This window comes from Pteropus medius, unplaced genomic scaffold (assembly GCF_902729225.1).
Source record: "Pteropus medius unplaced genomic scaffold, Ma_sr-lr_union100, whole genome shotgun sequence".
In the NCBI taxonomy this organism is placed as follows: Eukaryota; Metazoa; Chordata; class Mammalia; order Chiroptera; family Pteropodidae; genus Pteropus; species Pteropus medius.
In genome coordinates, this window is record NW_024349797.1 from 12,076,827 (window position 1) to 12,084,432 (window position 7,606).

General features: G+C 36.7%; 1 pseudogene; it reads left to right on the forward strand.

Moving 5' to 3' along the window:
* The first annotated feature begins 5,653 nt into the window (after window positions 1-5,653).
* LOC120619887 (uncharacterized) lies at window positions 5,654-5,772 on the forward strand (annotated as a pseudogene).
* The last annotated feature ends 1,834 nt before the right edge of the window (window positions 5,773-7,606 follow it).

Below are 7,606 nucleotides of genomic sequence, written 5' to 3' on the forward strand. Positions count from 1 at the left end.
TTAATCTCAATTCCTCAAAGTCCAATAGGTCAGAGTCTATTTTAGGGCATAGCCTGGCTTAAGGTCATGTTTTTGAGAATGGTAGGTTCAATTATGTTCTGTTTACTCATTTTAAGAAGGCAAGATAAAGACCAATATATTTAGAAAATCATCTTTTCAGAAAATGCTAATTATTTTAAGGTTTCAAAACAAGGTAGCGACCTTCAGCCATTCGGAAAACCAAATTATGTGGAACATGTCATGGTGGAGAAATAAGATACTACATGAATTACACCTTCTAAGGCATCAAATAGTGGTTCCCATAAAATATCACTAGGAACTGACAAATTCACCTGGATTTCTTTAGCCACAAATAAATTTGTTGTTGAAAGCTTACTTTGTGCCAATTTCGGTGTTTGTTTTCTAATTGATATGCAACTCTTTTTCTGCCTCCTGTGATAGTTATTCATAGGCAGTTGCATAGTGATTTTCATATGCTTTCTTCCTGCCTCAGACCAATGAAGCAATAAATAAGGAGGGGAAAAAAGAGATAGGTCTCTCTAAACAGCATCAGAGCAGTGGTGCAGGAAATAGAAAGCAACTCCCCGAAGAACAAATGCATTCATAGCAAATTCCACCAGCAAACAAGTAGTGTCATCCAGCTAATTATACGTAATTGTCCCCTATATTGAAACAATAAGTAATGTGAGAGGCCAGTGCTGCTTTTTGGAGATTACAACTACATAAACAGAAGAAAAACAAATGAGAAAAAACTGAAAGTAGGTGATATGTGGTAAAATTGTTGTCACAGGCATTTTATAGTACTGCCCATTGGAATAAAATTTTCTATATGCATCCACTGAATACTACATGTAGGCAAACCAAAGTCAGAATGGAAGTTGTAGATTTTCCAAATTCTAAGGTGACTCTGAACATGCCATCTAGTATAGTATAAATAAGCAGCCAAAACTTAATATTTTGGTCTCATTAACATGGTTACCTGGCCAGAAATAATAATATATCATTTTTTTAGCCATTTGAAAAGATGAGAATATTTTCTTAAAACACAGCATAAAGAGTCAGTGATCATTGTTCCTATCATCAATGTGACCAGGACATTTATTGGTAGCCACTCCCATGTAACAGAGACACTCTTATATGCTGAAGGAATCTCTGTGATTTAGAACAAAACTTTCAAATGGTAGCAGCAAAGCTAGTTGGTCAATGTTATGGTAGCCAATACTGATTTATAAAGCCTCCACTACCTCCTATAATTCATTCTGAGCTGCCCAAGTCCATATGTCTGTACATAGAAGAGACAGCTCCTTGCCTGTCCCACAGTTCCAATTTATGTAGAACATGTCTTTCTTTTTTCATCCTTTATCCAATCTATCTTTCTTTCGTTTAGGGCAAAAGCCTAAGTCCTTCCTATTCTTGAATCTCAATAGATCAAGTTCAAGATTATGACTACATATTTATAGAAACACAGCTCATCATTAATTGTCTTTATTCAAGACAAATAGTAGAGGAGATCAAGATTCAAGTTTGTCACTGCAGAGTCTTGGAAGGCTAGGTTCTCTGTAATTGTCATACTATATATTTATTGCCATGGCAGTGTTTGATAATCCGTGATAGTACTAATCTTAGACATATTTGTTCATCCACATGTACATCTATCCATCCACTTGTTCATTTCTCCTTTTATTCAAAGAATGCATGTTAAGCACCTAATATGTACTATGATAAGCTCTGGAGATACAAAGTTGAATAAAACATAACATTTCCCTTTAAGGAAATCTTAGACTAAAGAAAATAAACTAAAATACCTTTTTTTAAATTTCTCATTAACAGTTCAAACCAGCTCATAATTCAGAAATAGAGGTGGAGAGAAAAGAAGCAATCAAAAGATACATAAACCAAGTTTGGTATATTCAATTGGCTAATAGTTTTATTGATACATTAAGACAGCAAAAGAAAATACAAAAGTGTATGATAAAATGCTCAATTAAATAAAATCAATATGAAAATGCATAGTATATAGACTTATAGCCTGTTATCAGAAAACCTTTATCTAATTTCCAGTCCACCTGAAATAATTTCTAGCAATAGGAGAGGGATAAGGTGGTAAGAGTAGGTGCAATTGCAGTCATATGCTGTAAGGTGGAAACCTGTGACAGCTGGTCTTCTATGCCTTCTCCTTGACACCTTTACTAAACCACTTTGGCCAGGTATTTATGTTCCATCTTATGTTAGTCAGGCGAGATTCCTGGTGAGATCATCCCATCAAAAGCACATAAATATTTTGTTGGCAAATATTCCAACGATATAAGTTCAAAATCTGGGAAGAAGTCCTCTCCCACTTGAATTTCCTTTCATGTTATAAAATCCACACCAGATAGCATGCATTCTTCATTTCCAGATAGAATCTTTTTTTTGGCATTGTCCTGATAATGTCTTGTTCCTTTCCATAATTCTTAAGTGGGGAGTAATGCCCTCAAAGCAGTTTTTGTTGGTTAGTTTGCTTGCTTGCTTTAAGAGGCTGGGGAATCAGCTGAGAATGTGAAGTCTATCGATGTACTTTTTTTAATTAAGTGGAACTTTTGGAAAATGTATGTCACCTTATATTTGACAAATGTTGGATGAGTGCCTACTATGCCAAAAAGAAAAGGTTGTGGAAAGCATTGAGAAGGACGATGTGTAAGAAGAGAAATATAAAGTTCTGACATAGTTGACAATACTGAAGCATATCAATTATGTGAATATACAGCTATAAATCCGCTGTGATAAATTTCTAGAGGGCTCCTCTTTAAAAACTATACCCTCCCATATGCAAATGTAAATATTATCATCAAAAGTTTATTTCTTTTGAGAAATAGTCAACTGATATAATGTAAATAAATTGCAAATGTAACTGATTTTGAAGCTGATGGTCTTTGCTTCGGTACCACTTTTATACAGCCAGAAACTTGTACTTGAGAGCTCACATAATAGTAAATAACTAAATGGGTAAATAAAGAATCCAGAATTAGGAGGAATGGTAGGAAAAGCAGAATAAACATAACAACAATAGCAATAAACAAGAAAAATACTCAGTAAACCTATGCAAAGATCCTAAATTAGTTACATACAAGGAACACAAAATGCCATAGATAGCAGAAGTTTCTTTAGAAAGTACTTCGATACAAGATGGATTTGGAGTTTATTTTAAAAGCCTAGGGAAACTCAAAATGGTAGAAGGCAATGTGTGGGGTATGCCCCATGGTGTTTTCTTTTGACACATGAGCACCTTTAAAAATAGCCTGATGGACCACATGCCCCAGGAACTAGTCGTTCATAGCTAATTATCCAAAGGCTTTAAGAAGCCAAGCTGTGAATAGTCAATTCAACTTTGCCTAGTACAGCCTGAAGCTACTTTTGTTAAACCTCAGTCATGGTGTTTCTAATGAAAGGGGCAAAACAGAACAAAAATTGCAAATTCAATTCAATATAAACGAATAAAATTCTAAGAGGTAAAGGCACACCGCAGCCAATAATTAAGACTACTGGTACTATTGTTTCTCTAGAAACTCAGGCTGTAAAAGAGATGAATTGTTTTATATTTAATTCAAAGATAAAACTTATTTGATCAGAACTCAAGTTTACCCCTTACTCAAACAGTCACTCTTTAACCATGAAGAAAAATGCTATAAAAATACAAACTTAATGTCCATTACAAATAACACTTTCAATTAAGCTGTTTTCATAGAATTAAAACATAGAAAAATATGTACATAATATAGAAGTAGGTGAATAATCAGTATGAATGGGGTCAGAAACATTGACTTTTCCTCATCAAGACTAGTTTGGCTCCAGTGACTGCCTATCCTACCATAGCAAAGACCAACACAGATGCCTCCTCCATGGTACCATTCCCCATGTGGAACAAGCCAGCCCCCTGATGACAGATTAATTGCTGGATTCTTTTATAATGAAGGTGGCAACAACTTCTCTTCTTTATTAGATTAGATACATACTCTGGATATGCATTTGGCTTCCTTGCCCATAATTCCTCTGCCAGCCTGTAAACTTGTAGCACATTTTTCTCATTGTCATGATATTCCCTACAACACTGCCCCTGACAAAGGAACTCAAATCAACAAAGAACCATGACAATGGGCTCATAACCAGAGAATTGACTGGTATTATCCTGTATCTCTTCACCCAGAAGCAGTTGACCTGACACAATGATGAAATGGCCTAGCGAAGACTCAGCTACAATGCTAGTGGGAATAGAAGACACTGAAATATTAGTGTTATATTTTAGAGAATGGGTTACCCGTTTTGAATAAGCTGTCAATGTAAAGGTGCTATTTTTCTTATAGCCAGAATGTATAAGTAGAGAAATCAATTGGTGGCAATAGAACTAGCTTCTCTCTTTTACTTAATAATTGTGATATTATGATTTATAATGAAGAATATTTGATCTTTGTCTTCATTCCTGGCACAGAGTTCCTAAAGTCCTTGTAATTTTCTAAATGATAAGATAAAGACATCTTGATATTCATTACGAACCCCTTTCAACAACACCTGAGATTGTATAAGCGAGGTGACTTATGGACCTCACCTAAGGATGGAGTCCAGTTGCCAGGGGAACTGACCACATTAGAGGGTCGGAGCTTTCGGTTTCACCTCCTTGACCTCCAGGATTGAGAGAGGGGCCGGAGATTGAATCAGTCGTTAAAGGGCAGTGATTTAATCAACTATCCCTATGTAAAGTCTCCATAATAGCCAAAATTATATGATTTGGAGAGCTTCTGGGTTGGTGAACATGTGGAGATGTGGTGAGAGTGGCTTCTGAGAGAGCACGGAAGTTCCACGCCCCTTCCCAAATACCTCACCCTATGTATCTCTTCCATCTGGCTGTTCCAGAATTATATTCTTTTATAATAAGCTAGTAATATAGCAAATAAAATGTTTCTCTGAGTTCTACGAGCCACTCTATTAATTAATGAAATCTAAAGAGGGATTTGTGGGAACCTCCCATCTATAGCAAGTCAATCAGAAGCACAAATGACAACCTGGACTTGTAGCTAGCATCTGAAGTTGAAAAGGAAGTAGGGAGGCATTCTTGTAGGACGAAGCCCTTAACCTGTGGGATCTGACACTGTACCCGGGTAGGTAGTGTAAGAATTGAGTTAAATTGTAGAATATCCAGTCAGTGTCCCCTGAGAATTGGAGAATTGCTTGGTAGTGTGGAAAAAACACACATAATAATAATTCTCGTGCAAATTTTTCTTTTCTGGAAACTTTGGAGTCTATTGGTTAGACTTCTTCAGTTCTTAAGGGCACAAGGCTGCCAGTAGGTGACAACAATTTTTTTGAGTTGAAAGATGAGATGGCCACCTTATAATTTTGAGTTTGTCATTCCACTACACCAACAGAGATTACTGCATTGGCTGGGAGATTGACCTTAATTATCAAGGGGAAATAGGTTGATATTATGCTGTGTGGTCAGGAAATCTGTATCTAGATCCCAGGGGATTTTCTAGGGTAACTCTCAGTATTCTTATGTCTCAATAGTAAACGTTAATAGAAAACTGTAGCAACCCAATAAAAACAAGTTTGCAGAAGATACAGACACTCTAGGACGAATGGTTTGGCCATGGCCATTCTCCTAGGTAAAGAATCAAGACAAGTCTACAGCCATGCCACCCCGAACAGGCCGAATCCCGTCTGATCTCAGAAGCTAAGCAGGGTCAGGCCTGGTTAGTACTTGAATGGGAGACCACTTAGGAAGACCAGGTGCAGTAGTCATAAAAAATAAAAAATAAGGGATTATAAGCTGACAAGTTTCTTGCAACCTGTAAGGTCAACCAAGGGTTGCCTTGCCTAAAAAAAAAGAACCAAGATAAGTGGAAGCTAAGGACAAAAGCAATATGGACTAAAAAGTGAAAAAAAAGTGAAAAAGATATTATAGCTTCATAATTAGCCACAGAAATTGTGGAGAATTCTTCAAATTTATTAGCATGTATAATATACTAACTTTCCCTTATTTAGCTTTATTCAAGTAATTTTGTGACTGAACTAAAAGAGAATTTGACATCACTTTGTGATTTTGTTCCTACTCTATGTAGAGAGAAAGTGAGAGCATCTCCATCTGCCCAAAGATAGTTGCATCCTACAAGCAGAGGAGGTAATTTTAACTTGTTGCATGAAAAGTCAAATACGTGTAGGATGATGTGTAACTTTGCAGAACGGCGAAAATGGTCTACTAGGCTGGTTTACTTACCTATAACTTTCTTTCACATCCAAATTCACTTTTCTTGACTCTCCTTTGTAAAACTAAGATTAGATATCTGTAAGCTGTGTATACCAGACATCCTTGCTAACTGGGTTACTTTTTGGTTCTTCCAGTAGAAATCATTAGAGGGGAAAATGCATGATAGGAGAAGAGAATAAAACAGTGACTTCTTTTGTTTATTTGTTTGTTTATTGTTTCCATCAGTGATGCTCTATTAATGGCTGTTGGCTCTAACCATCAGCTTTCTTTGATGCTGCCGTAACCAGCCTGGTTTGAGTGTCCAGTCATACCAGAGTCAGCTAGTTCTCCCTCCTCAAAACCTGATCACATGCTTTGTAGGACCCTTTCTTGAACTCCTGAAATACCATCTGGAGATAAGCAGCACTCCCTGCCTAGAGATCTGAGTACTATCCCAAGGAATTCTAGTCTGAACACATAGGTCCTAGTAAGCCCCAATTGAATGATGCTTGTGACGAATCGAGACAAGGAGCTATTAAAGGAAGTTACCTAAATCACTCTTGAGACATGGCATGTAATTGCCAGTGTGGAATTATCCGGTCTTTGGTCCTTTCTGCAGTGATTTTGAGAAAGACTCATGTTGAGGTGGCAGAGCCAAAAGATTAAAGGAGCACACCTTGAAGAATTCTTTCATAGAGGTCAATTGCTCTAGAGAGTCTCCTGGGCTCCTAGTGAAATGGGTGTAAGTGAGATATAAACAGTTTTATGTTAAGCCACTGAGATTTTGGAGTTGTCTATTTCTCAAGATGAATACTAAAGTCAGCACCAGCGTAAACATATGCTACCATGACAAATAAGAAAATATGTAGCATTGGCGTAGTGAACAGAGATGAAACTGAGAAAAAAACTCGTTCTGGAATAATGATGATCCATGAAATGCAATGACAAAACACAATAAAAGTTTTGCCTGCAACGATTTGGGAATCAAATGTTTGAGGAACTTGCAGTTCTAGGGAAGGAGATTAGGAAATAGAACTTTACCAGTGTGTGTTGGTCACTCTTGTGTTTTATCATATCAAATGGGAAGTGTTGCATAGAAAAGTAGATATTCTAGTCTCCTTTTCACACAAAAGAAGGCCTAGAGAGAACAATCCGGAATATATATGTATGAAGTGTTTATCATACGTAAAGGTCTAAAATATGAAATTTGAAGTTAAAGGATAAGACATCTCTGCCATTCTCCAGTTTTCGATGTTGACTATCTGTGCCATCACTTACGCTTTAAAGCAGTCAGATTTCCTGAGTTTAAAACCATGCCAAGAACGTAAATACCAGCTATAATCAAACAAGGTCTCCCTCACAAATTTTACCAGAATCCCATAAAAGATT